This window comes from Adiantum capillus-veneris, chromosome 19, assembly GCF_014529385.1.
Source record: "Adiantum capillus-veneris isolate H3 chromosome 19, ASM1452938v2, whole genome shotgun sequence".
Taxonomy (NCBI): domain Eukaryota; kingdom Viridiplantae; phylum Streptophyta; class Polypodiopsida; order Polypodiales; family Pteridaceae; genus Adiantum; species Adiantum capillus-veneris.
The window spans coordinates 25,345,535-25,358,156 of record NC_140949.1 but is presented as its reverse complement, the minus strand read 5'-3'; positions in this window follow the sequence as shown (position 1 = coordinate 25,358,156).

The window sequence follows — 12,622 nt, the reverse complement described above, 5'->3', positions numbered from 1 at the left end:
GCCTTCCAGAGTGTTGTATGTGTAGGATGGTCTCAGCCTGACAAGCTTAAGAGATTTCCTCCGTGTGCCTATCGTGTCATCTGTGTCCTCGATTGACATTATGTTGATCTAGGTAGTGTTTGCATGCACTTCATGGGTGTGTGAGTCGCTCCCGTCCAACACGATGCTAGGTAGTTTTTGACTTTTGGCTTTGAATCCTTTGATTAAGTCCAGTGTCTTGGGCTTCTTAGTAGAGACCCAGTAGGTGTGCCTGTGATACATCATTTCTTGCCAACTAGCTCCTTTCCCTTTCCTTTGTCATCAGATGGCTTTGTTGGACTCTCCTTTGTCTGTGAACCAACCCTCTGTGAACCAGCTTTATCCTCCTTGTCCTCATCAAATGAATCCAGATTAATCATGTTCGCTCTTGAAGTAGACATTTTGTCCCATATTGTTTGAATAACCCTAGGCACATCATGCATGTCTGCCCAATAGTCAAACTACCAGACGTACCAAGCCTTGAATAAATTCTTGGATTTGGCCTTGGCAGTCAACTGAATCACACTATTATACAAAAATTGCGTGATGTTGATATTGGCATCTGGGTTCAAAACTTTGACCAGTAACATCGTGAACAGTTTCTCTGATAGATAAGTTGGGTTAATTTTCAACCTGATGGTCTCAACAACAATGAATCTATATACTATTGTGTGTTCCAATGCTGCTATTGGAATGCCTTGAGCACCATCTTTGCACTTCTTTTTGGCTTGGTTGCCTTCTCTCAAAAATAGGCTAAATTTCTCAGTCTCGTTGCTCGTGTGGCTTTCTAAGCATTGGGAATTTTGAAGACATGTTTTAGCCGCCAAAGGTTAAATCAAGCTCTCGACCATTGATAACAATAGTGCTCTTCTCTGCTTTGTATGAGGCTAGTACCTGCTGTGTAATCTGGCCATCAAAGGGAAGTGTCGCTGCCTCCACAATGACTTTTAAACCCCATAAATTGAGCAGAGATTGCTCATTCTCTTGAAAAACATACTTTGCTATTTTGTTGTGTGGAACCATACCCAAATATTCCTTAATACTCTTTGTCTCTGCTATCATTTTTTCAAGAGTTTCTTGCATACACTATGACTTTGATTTTCTTCCCATGCACGACTCGGACAAGTAAGTGTCTGTTGAAGAGGACTTACTTGTGGTAGCTTTTGTGAACAAGTCATTGAAAGAGTAGCAAGGTGTGTTGAGGATGGTGACTGTTGAAGGAGTTTGGCTACGCAAAGAAGAAGCAGGTATTTGTGGACGTGAAGCGTGCTCTTCAGGTTGAGAAAGCAAGTGGCGCTAGAGGTTGCAAGTAAACTATAGATGGATCCATCGCATAGTTAAATGTATCCTTGTCATGAATGCTCCATAAGCTGCCTAACCTTGATCTCTACGCTCTGCTTGTGACATGTCAAACATGCATTGGCTTGTCCAATTAATCATTACTGGCGAGATTGTCTCGAGATTTGCTGCATTTTCCACTTGCAATTGGCCGACGCTATTAATGGTGCAGTTATAGCTGACTAAGCTAATTGGATGACTACTACTTCTGTTCCATAAATCAGTTTAATGTGATTCATTCCCGTAGTGATCTTGTAAGCAGTTCAAATATGCCCATAATATTGTCTAAAGTCTGGCGCACCATTGATGTGGTTCCTTCTAAACAATCTTAGTGAGAATGGATTTGATGGTTTTATCATTTCTTTTAGCCTGGTCATTACATCTGGGATAATATGGTGTTGATTTCCTATGTTTGACTGAAACATCTCCATGAGGATCTCCATCGTGTCATTAATAAAATGAGTGCCCTGGTCCGATACTATTTCAATAGTACATTTGTATCTACAAATGATATTCTCATAAATGAATAAGGCAGTAGACCTAGTAGTGTTATTCGGAAGTGCTTTAGCCTCCTCCCATTTGCTAACATAGCACGTAGCCATAATGATATACTTGTTCTTTCTGGGAATCACCTTCTTGAATGGTCCCATGAAGTCAAGTCCCCATTTCATAAAAATTCCCAGTGATTGAATTGGAGTCTGAGGTGTCTGTAGGTCTACCCATCCTTTGGCATATATCGCACGCTTTACAAAAGTTTAAACATCATCCATCATCAATTGCCACCATAATCCGGCTTGAAGGATTTTCTTATATGTGATGTCAGTTGAAAAATGACCGCCTGCATCTTCAGTATGGGCCTCAGTGAGATAACCTGCATTTGTCATTTTAACCGCACACATTGTTGAATGTACACCATCAATACCCAACCTATAGAGTGCTCCAACAATAATGGTGAACTTCCAACTTCAAATAATTAGTGCATTTTTCTTGTTTTGAGACCATTCTTCCGGGAATTTGCCTAGCTAAAGGAAATCATACACTTCTTGCCATTCTGGATCAGGCTCTTCCTCGGTTGTGCTTTGAAATAATTCAACATCTACTAGTTCATCTCTTAGAGAATTTTTTGAATAGCGTTAGTGCTTCTAGAAAGAAAACCAACCCTGCAATGTGACTTGACTGGCTTGTGGAAGATCTTGAATTCAGCTTCCATGAGGAACATCATACACTTGATTAACCTTCCTTGTATTATTACTTTATTGATCAAAAACAATAAGGCTTGATGATCAACATAGAAGTGAAATAGGTTTCCCAGTAGAGAGAATGTATGAATTTGGTTGCATTGAACACAATTCCCAGTGCCTCTCTCTCTCTATTGTTGAATATCCTTGTTTTGTTGAATTGAACCTGCAACTAGCAAAGTGGATAGTTAGTCTTCCCATCAGGCTAGGCCAGTATAGCCCACATTGTCATACCTGAAGCATCAACATGTACATGGAAGATGATATCCCGGTTGGGTTGGCGAAGGATTGGCTTCCTGCTGATCACGTCTTTTAAGCATTGGAAATTGAGTTTACATTTTTCAATTGAGATATACCTATTCCCTTTCTTTGTAAGCTCATATAGTGGTAATGTGTTAGCTTCAAACATATGAACAAATCTTTGATAAAAATTAATGTACCCCAAGATGAACTCAATGCTGAAACCATGGTCGGTGATCTAGCATGTTGAGTACTCTTAATCTTATCTTCATCCATCTCAATACCATGTCTTGAAACAATATGGCCCAGTAGCTGACCCTTCCAGACCATGAAAACGTATTTGAATGGATTTAAATAGATCCTCTTCTCTCTACACCTCTCAAGGACCATTTCACAATATATGCATCCCTTCAGTGGAAAATACAATAAAGTTGTCCACAAAGATGGCCGAAAATTTGTGCAAAAACTCAATGAAGATCTCCATCATACACCACTGAAAGGTTGTTGGAGCGTTACAAAGTCCAAATGGCATTACCAAATACATAAATGCTCCCCATTCAGTGATGAGTGTCATTTTACCTCTATCTTTTGGTGCAATCTTTAGTTGATTATAGGCAATGTAGCCATCCATAAAACTATACATTTTGCGGCATGCAATCCCATCTAACATCATATCAGTGAATGGTAATGGGAAGGGATCTTTAATGGTCTGGGCATTCACCTTCCTATAATCCATGCATACTCTGAGCTTACCGTTGTTTTTGGGACAACCACTATAGGAAATAACCGGTTGCCGCTTGCCACCTATGTGATGAACCTAGCTTTAAGAAGATTACTGGCTCTGGTGGTTTCTGATCAACTACCTCTGGCTTGGGAAAATCTAGACACTGAGCTGAAAAGTGGCCATACTTGTCACAACCATAGCAATTAATGTTCCTCTTGGAGAAGTCTCCTCTACCTCTACCGTTCCAGCTCCATTCTGGTAGCGTCGCCGACCCATTCCAGTGCTCATATTGGCCTCATTTCCCTTAGACCCAATGGCTCCATCAGTTTTGGGCCCTTTCAAATTGGTATGTACGATCATTGACGGGTCTTTTCCCTTCTTAAAATGATGGATTCTAATTCCACAATTGTTCTAGACATGACCAAAGGCCTTGCAATATGTGCATTGGAAACACTCATTCAACATATGGTCCTTTGATCAACATTTGGAGCACCAGATTTTTGCTTTCCGCACTGAGGGTCTTGTCTTTGTTATCTCATCAATTTGTTTGGACATTTCTTCCATCTTTCTAGTCCAAGACCCTTTCTTAGCTTTACTTTTGTCATCTAGCTCGCTTTCAGAAGAACTAGAACTCGAAATGGATCCAAAGCTCAATTTAGTAGAAGATTCATCGTCCACAAGATTGTCTTCTCTGTGGCCCTTCTCCTTTTTTTATACTGCTCTAATTTCAGTGCTCTTTGCAAAAGGTCATTGAATTTCTTTTTTGGTGGTGGTACATCCTACTCTCTCAACTTCTTACTCTTAAAGCCATTTAGGAATCAAGCTCTCATTCTTTTCTCCGAGGGAGGTTCTTCCAGTTGTTTGGTCAATTCTTTTTTTTTCCACATAACTTCTGACCAACAAGTTGCCTTGTTTGATCTTATCAAGCTCACAGAGAATATCTTCATCCCCCCTAATGTTTGAATATTCCAAGTTAAAAGCTTTAAGTAGCTTGTGATATGATCTTAGCTGATAGGCTGGGTAATTCTAGTACCATTTCCTGTTAAAGAATATGATGTTAAAGAATATGTCCATTGTGCTATGGGCGGCTGGACACTGACTATACTATGTTGTAAATATACTTTGGATAATAGTTCAAAAAAGAGAAGAAGAGAAGAGTAACACGTTGAATGGCTGCTGCAGAGTAACGATTGTGTGTGTGTGTCTCGATGTGTGTTGGTGTGTGTGTGTAGTCTTCTTTCCTACCTTCTCCATCACCTGCGCACTCTACAAAGTGGTATCAGAGCTCAGTTTAAGGAGCTACAGTCAATACACAGGTTTTCGCAGCTCTGGAAAACAGCAAAAAAGAGAGGTTTTTTGGTCATAACTCCCTCACCCGAACTCGGAATACAGTGATCCAGGAGTCTATCTTTATGTTTTTGGGCGTTCCAGACGCATTGGCATACTCAGATTTGCCAAAATCTGCAATTTTCTGCAGCAAACAGCCAGCTCACACAAGCATAGGAGATGTCCAGTTTTGCACTCGGCTGTAGATTTACAGGTTACAGGTGAAGAATTCAGCATTTACACAGGTTTTGGAGAGCGACATAGAGCTTTTGCATCATGATATTGTGTTATCAAAGATTATGTTTGGTTGTTGTGGGTCCGTTATGGACAGCCGCCTATGTAAGAAAGGTTGTGGGAAGAAGTTGAGGCGGTTATATTGTCAGATTGAGTACCTTGTGGTTATGTATGGATATGCGGTCAATGTATTTTGGAAAACTGCAGCCTTTGTGAGGGTCGAGTGAGGTTTTTTGAAGCCTTGCCTTGGGAGCTTTAGTACCTTGGCAAGGTGGATTAGGTACTGGAGCGAACCTCCGACTAGCCCCGCGAAAGACCTCATATGTCGTTTACGACTATGTGAAGAAGGTGGATGTATGGATATGTGGTACAGGATAGCGTATGGATTGCATTTGCATACAGGTCCATGTGGACATTGTTTTAGAGTATTTATGCATAGTATTGAGTCAGTCTGTGGCAAAGTGAGTCAGTGGATTTTCCCTTGGCAGTGAGAGATTTTCTGTCAGCGTTTATGAGCACTTTGGTTAAGATTTTCACTTGAGATATTGTCCAAATACAAATGAAACTCTGCCGAAATTTTGTCAAAATCCTTTGGAAGAAATTGAGAGAGTGAAGATGGCAGAAAGTTCAACTCAAGTCACACAGATTGTTGGAGAGAAGTTGACCAGAGAGAACTACAGCATATGGTCTTACAAGATGGAGAACTTTATCATGGGCAAAGGTTTATGGGATTATATTACAGGTGAACAAGAGTGTCCCGAGGGTGGTTTGGAACCAAATAGAGAGAATGTTGAAGCACATAAAACATGGCAAGCAGGAGTAGAAGCTTACAAGAAGTGGATCGAGAATTCAAGGAAAGTGATGCATTGGATTTCACTATGCATTAGTGACTTCTTTATACCACATGTGAAGAAGTCTCAATCTCCAAAGGAAGCATGGGAGATACTAGCAAGAATGAACAGCTCCAATACAGAACCACGAAAAGTTCACTTGAAGCAAAGGTTACATTGTGTATGGCGAGGAAATAGATCCATATCAGATTATGTGACAGAGATAAAGCAAATATAGGAAGATCTTGCGAGCATTAATGTTGAAGTTCCAGATGATGACTTAGTTTCAGTGACATTGAATGGTTTGGGACCGGAATACAAGTCATTGGATACATCTATATCTGTTCGAGGACACATGCCTGATTTTGAAGAGTTAGTAAACCTTTGTTTGCAAGAAGAGGTGAAGTTAGGCAAGTCAGGTCCTTCTACATCAAATAACAATTCCAGAGATCAATTTTTTTACTCTAGAGGTCGTGGAAACAATAGAGGTGGAAGAGGAAACTATGGTCGTGGAAACAATGTTGGAAGAGGTCAATGGCAAAACCAACAAAGTCAAAGTTACAACGATTATAGCCAAAGAGGCAGGGGGAGAGCCCAAACTCGTGGACGTGGAGGTGGACGATTTGTACATCCTCAAAGAGATGGATATTGTAACAGATGTGGCATTTATGGTCACTTTGAAAGAGAATGTTACACAAGGCTAAATCAAAATCCTGATCGTGGTGGAAGAGGCCGAGGTTATGGCAGACATGGAGGAAACTTTGTTGGATACAATCCTCATGATCAAAATATATATGACAATAGGTCGATTGGACATTTATTTCCTATGGAGCATGTTTTTGGAAGCATGGTGGAGCCACATCATACAGATGATTGGTATTTAGATAGTGGTGCCACAAATCATATGACATATCATGGTGAATGGTTTGACAGAAAAGAGAAGTTAGAAGAGGATGAGTTTGTCGCTATAGATGATGATACTATGCATCAGATTACACATGTTGGTTCAGTTCCATTGCTAGAAAAAGACGGGACATACAACACATTGGGAGATGTTCTATATGTGCCTTCAATCACAAAGAATTTAGCATCAGTTGGACAGATGACAGATCAAGGGTTGCAAGTCCGTTTTAATCGTTATGGCTGCTTCATAGAGGAGTTTCACAATGGCAGACCAGACAAGATATTGGCACGTGGAAGAAAGAAAGGTCGCTTGTTCTCATTGGAAGCTGGAGATCCATGTTTACACAGTGGTATGTATGCAAACAAATCAGCCACTCAAGATGATTGGGTAGAGTTATGGCATAAGAGGATTGGTCATGTCAATTTTAGAAGATTAAAGCATATGCAATCAAATCAAATTGTACGTGGATTACCAAAGTTTGGCAGATTGAATTTTGATCATGTTTGTGAAGCTTGTCAATTTGGAAAGCAATCTCGTTTACCATTTCCAAAGAGGGGGAGAATTAGCCAAAGTCCTTTGGAAATTGTTCATTCAGATATTTGGGGACCTTGTGATCATGCTACGCAAAATGGTTGTCGATATTTTATCACATTCACGGATGATTACAGCAGAATGACATGGGTTTACTTTCTAAAGGCAAAGTCAGAGGCATTTGAAGTATTTTTGGAGTTCAAAGTTATGGTTGAGAAAGAGAATGGTTGTCAAATTAAATGCCTACGTACAGATGGAGGGGGAGAGTACATGTCACACAGTTTTGATGATTACTTACGTGAACAAGGCATAAGAAGACAGATTACTTGCAGATACACACCACAACAAAATGGAGTTGCTGAGAGAAAGAATAGAGTCATAGCAGAGATTGCAAGAGCCATGATGAATGAGATGAATATGCCATTAACATATTGGGCTGAAGCAGTTCATACAGTAGTACACATTATGAATCGAACACCAACAGCTGCCATTCATGAAATTTCACCTTATGAGAGACTTTATGGGATCAAGCCAACAGTTTCCTACATGAAAGTTTTTGGATGTGTTTGCTATGTTCATGTGCCAAATGAAGCAAGAAAGAAGATGGAGCCAAAGGCAGTGAAGTGTGTATTCTTGGGCTATCCAGTTGAAAAGAAAGGTTACAAGTGCTATGATCCTACGACAAGACAAGTTTATGTCAGTAGAGATGTCAAATTTTGTGAGCATGAACCATGGTATAAACCAAAGCCAGTGATAATAGAAGATGAGTATGAAGAGCAAGATAATGTGCGTCATGTTTTTGATAAGCCAGGACTATCAACAAGAACTATTTCAGGACCACATATGGCAGAGGAGAGTATAGGAAGTGTCAACCCATGGAGTGGTCGTTTGCGAGATAAGAAGCAAGACGAGAAAGGCAAGAAGAAAGTGGTTGAAGAGAGTTCTGGAGATGAAAGCTTTGATGAAGAGCATGGTTTACCACATTTGAGGACACCTGGTAGTAAGCATATTGAGAAATATGTACCCCCATATGCAAGAGTTGAAGAGAAGAGTGCACCACAGTTGAGAAGATCAGAGAGGGTGCGTTATCCAGTTGAAAGATTGACATACAACGGTTACATGCGTACACATTATGCATACATGGTTTCACGTGTGCAACATAAAGAGCCTACATGTTTTCAAGAGGCAATTGGAAAATCAGAATGGGAGTCAGCTATGGATGATGAGATGGATGCTCTTGTGAAGAATGACACTTGGGATTTGGTTCGCTTGCCAAGTGGAAAGAAAGCAATTGGTTCAAGATGGGTATACAAAGTCAAGTGCAAGTCAGATGGTAGTGTGGAAAGATACAAAGCGAGGCTTGTTGCTAAAGGTTATGCACAAACAAAAGGTCTTGATTATGATGAGACATTTAGTCCAGTTGCAAAGATGACAACAGTCAGATTGGTGATAGCAATGGCAAGTATGTTCGGTTGGAAGTTACGGCAAATAGATGTGTATAATGCATTCTTGAATGGTGACTTGGAAGAAGAAGTTTATATGATACAGCCAGAGGGTTATCAACATCCAGAGTTTCCATATTATGTGTGTAAGTTGAAGAAAGCATTGTATGATTTGAAGCAAGCATCTAGAGCTTGGTGTGAAAAGATAACCAGATTCTTGAAGAGGATTGGATTTAAACAATCTACTGCTGATCACTCATTGTTTTTTAAGCATGTTGATGGAGAGATCGTCGTTATTGTTATCTATGTTGATGACTTGATTCTCACTGGAAGTCATGATGAGCAAATTTTGCATGTCAAGAAGAGTTTGTTGAGAGAATTCAACATGAAGGACCTTGGTGAGTTGAGATAGTTCTTGGGAATTGAAATTGTCAATACTTTATCAGGAATTTGGATGATACAAAGATAATACGCGTTGGATATGCTTGAGAAGTATGGAATGACAGCGTGCAAACCGGTTGATACACCTCTTGATCAAAATGTGAAGTTGTTTGATGATGGACATTACATTGAGGATGTCACTATGTATCGCAAGATGGTTGGAAGCCTTATTTACTTGACAATAACAAGGCCAGATTTGAGTTATGCAGTGGGTGTTGTGAGTCAATTCATGCAAAATCCATGTAAAAGTCATCTTGATGCAGTGAGACGGATTATGAGATATGTGAAAGCCACTGTCAGTTATGGAATGTTTTATGAAAAGAATGGGAAGCTTTGTCTTTATGGTTACACAGATGCAGATTGGGCAGGAGATTTTATGGATAGAAGATCTACAAGTGGTTATGCATTTTCCATTGGCAATGGTATGATAAGTTGGAGTAGCAAGAAGCAATCATCTGTAGCATTATCAAGTACAGAAGCTGAATATCGTGGAGCAGCTTTGGCAGCATGTGAAGAGTCATGGTTGAGAGTACTTATGGTAGACTTTGGTTTTGACTATCTTGACAGTGTCATTATATATTGTGACAATATTAGCAGCATCATGTTGGCAAAGAATCCAGTCTACCATGCTCGCACTAAACACATTGAGGTACATTATCACTTCATTAGAGAAAAAGTTTTGGCAAATGAGATTGATTTGGTGTATGTGAAGACAAATGATCAAGTTGCGGATATATTCACAAAAGCTCTTGTAAAGGAGAAGTTTTGCTACTTTCGTGAAGCATTGGGAATCCATCATATGCAAGCTCACTCTGAGCTTGAGGGGGAGTGTTAAAGAATATGATATTAAAGAATATGTCCATTGTGCTATGGGCGGCTGGACACTGACTATACTATGTTGTAAATATACTTTGGATAATAGTTCAAAAAAGAGAAGAAGAGAAGAGCAGCACGTTGAATGGTTGCTGCAGAGTAACGATTGTGTGTGTGTGTGTGTCTCGATGTGTGTTGGTGTGTGTGTGTGTAGTCTTCTTTCCTACCTTCTCCATCACCTGCGCACTCTACATTTCCTAGTTGCGTCCTTCAGAGTTTGAGGAAAATATTCCCCCCATTCATCTTCATCAATATCTCTCAGCTCTGCATAGTGCTCTAAAGCTTGTATGTGTACATCAAGGTCATCCTTTTTTCCACCATTGTATATTTGAAAAGAAATTTTCAGGTCATGGGAATGTTCCTTGGTTTTGATGACTCTAGTTCTGTGTGTTGGCTTCTTGTCTCGTGACTTTTTCTTGCTATAATGATTATTATTAGCGTCACATTTCTCTATCTCCGTCTCTGAGATTGTCTCTTCTACTGTCTTCTTGTTTTCCTTGTGTGATGAGTGATGAGTTCTTCGACTCTTGTCACTCTCATTAGTTTGTTTTTTACTTTGAGATCCATGATACCTATTTCTCCTTGCAACCCTTTCAGCTCTCCTATGCCTGCAATGACTGGTATGTTGCAAATCCCTTGATTCCTCGGTTGTGCCCCCATTCTAGAGAAACCTTAATTTCATTCCCAAGGTGCTGATCAATTTTTGAGCTTAATTCAGTCTCCTCTGAAATCAGACTAACCCGCTCTAGGTTCTCCATGAAGCGAGTTGTTGGTAGTCGGCCTCTTGTGCTCATTATGGGTGGGATTGTGGACATACAATAGCTCTAATACCAGCTGGGAGGTAGTTCACCTGTCCTAGATCAACTTAGCTCAAACCATCGTGATCATCAAAATGGAATGAGTTGGATGTGTTTTCACAGTTATTCCAGGTTACTGAGAACTAGAGATGTCAAATTCAGAGAATTCAAATAGCACTTCAATATATTGGAAGAGAGAACTGAAAATGAAATGACAAGACACTAGAACTAAGACTGAAATTGGAGTTGCATTTAAAATTATCAAAGTACAGCCAGTGAGCATCAAGTATGCCAGTAAATGGCTTTGGATTACACACACACACACACACACGGAGAGCACAACAGATGAATACAAAGGATATAAAGATCACAAGAGTGTAAAGATTCTAAGAGTACAAGTAGCTCAAAATCTAGGTGTCTAAGGATCCTCAAAAACAAATAGTGGGTCCTATTTATAGGCTACCAGATTGGTGAAATGTGCACTATCAGTTACTGTGGTAATTAAATGTTGGTTACTGCTTTTGGAAGCTTAGCTAGCCGCCAATCTTGCTAGGGGTAGTTCCCACTTCTACATCCCTCCTCTGTTCTTGCACAAAGCGAGAGACATAGGTTTGAGATTCTCACTTTGTGTTCTCTTGCTTCATAAGAGATAACATCAAAACTTGTAATTTCTAACTTAATGTATAAGTATTAAATCCTTTTGGTAAACACCAAAGGTCGTATGTTGGACGATTCGTCCTGTCCCCTTGTCCCCTCTTCTCCTTCAACACCCCTTGCTAACAATATCCTCACTAACAATCTCCTCGTGGTGGTTAACAGAGCACACGTTTTGCAAGTGGATTTGTTGCCAATCTGTGAATTCTTTAAGGGATAGGGATTGGAGCACTCCAAGAGAGAGGCAACCCCACTACTGTCACGTACTCTCTCACCATACGCTTGCAAGCGGGTGTGTGTGTGTGTGTGTAGCCATTTTACCATAAATAATATGACATAATTGAACTTTTTACATTCAAAAGACAGCTTGCCAAAGTCAAAAAAACCTTCCAAGATTAGATAGAGTCCTCACATGCATCCATCCAAACAAGACAACAATTCAATTAGCCTTGGATGTGTTTTACAGGTATTAATGGACTATACCAATTGTTATCCATGTCCATCTTACAAAAAATAAATAAACCTTTACAAGCTAAGTCCAAATTAAAACAAATATATATTTTCCCTCATTTTCTTAAAAGAATCCCAGAGTTTCTAGTCAAAGATTACCATTTTGTTTAGAAGGCAATCGCCCCTTCTAATCCAAGTGTCAGAATTCCTCCTTTCCATATATTTTCAACAGTTTTATTAGTTTATGAAAGCTCCACCAAATGAAGTTTATAAAAAGTTTTATTTACAGTTTTTTTATATAAAGCTCCTTTAGACTTGCTTTTAAGTTAGATACCATCATAGTGAATGGACTCCAAATCATCCCTTAATTTGTACATCTTTTACCATATACTTCTCTTAAGCCATCCAAGTAACAAGGAGCGCTACTAAAAGCCAGGCCTTACTCCGAACCATGAAGTCTCTTTTTTAAAAAAACTAGCACCATAACAATAATCAAAGCAATCACCGGAGAAACACCTGGCCGAGTGAATGCAAAAATTGTAATGTATATACTAACCTTACCAAAGTAAAGGCCAAGAGCAG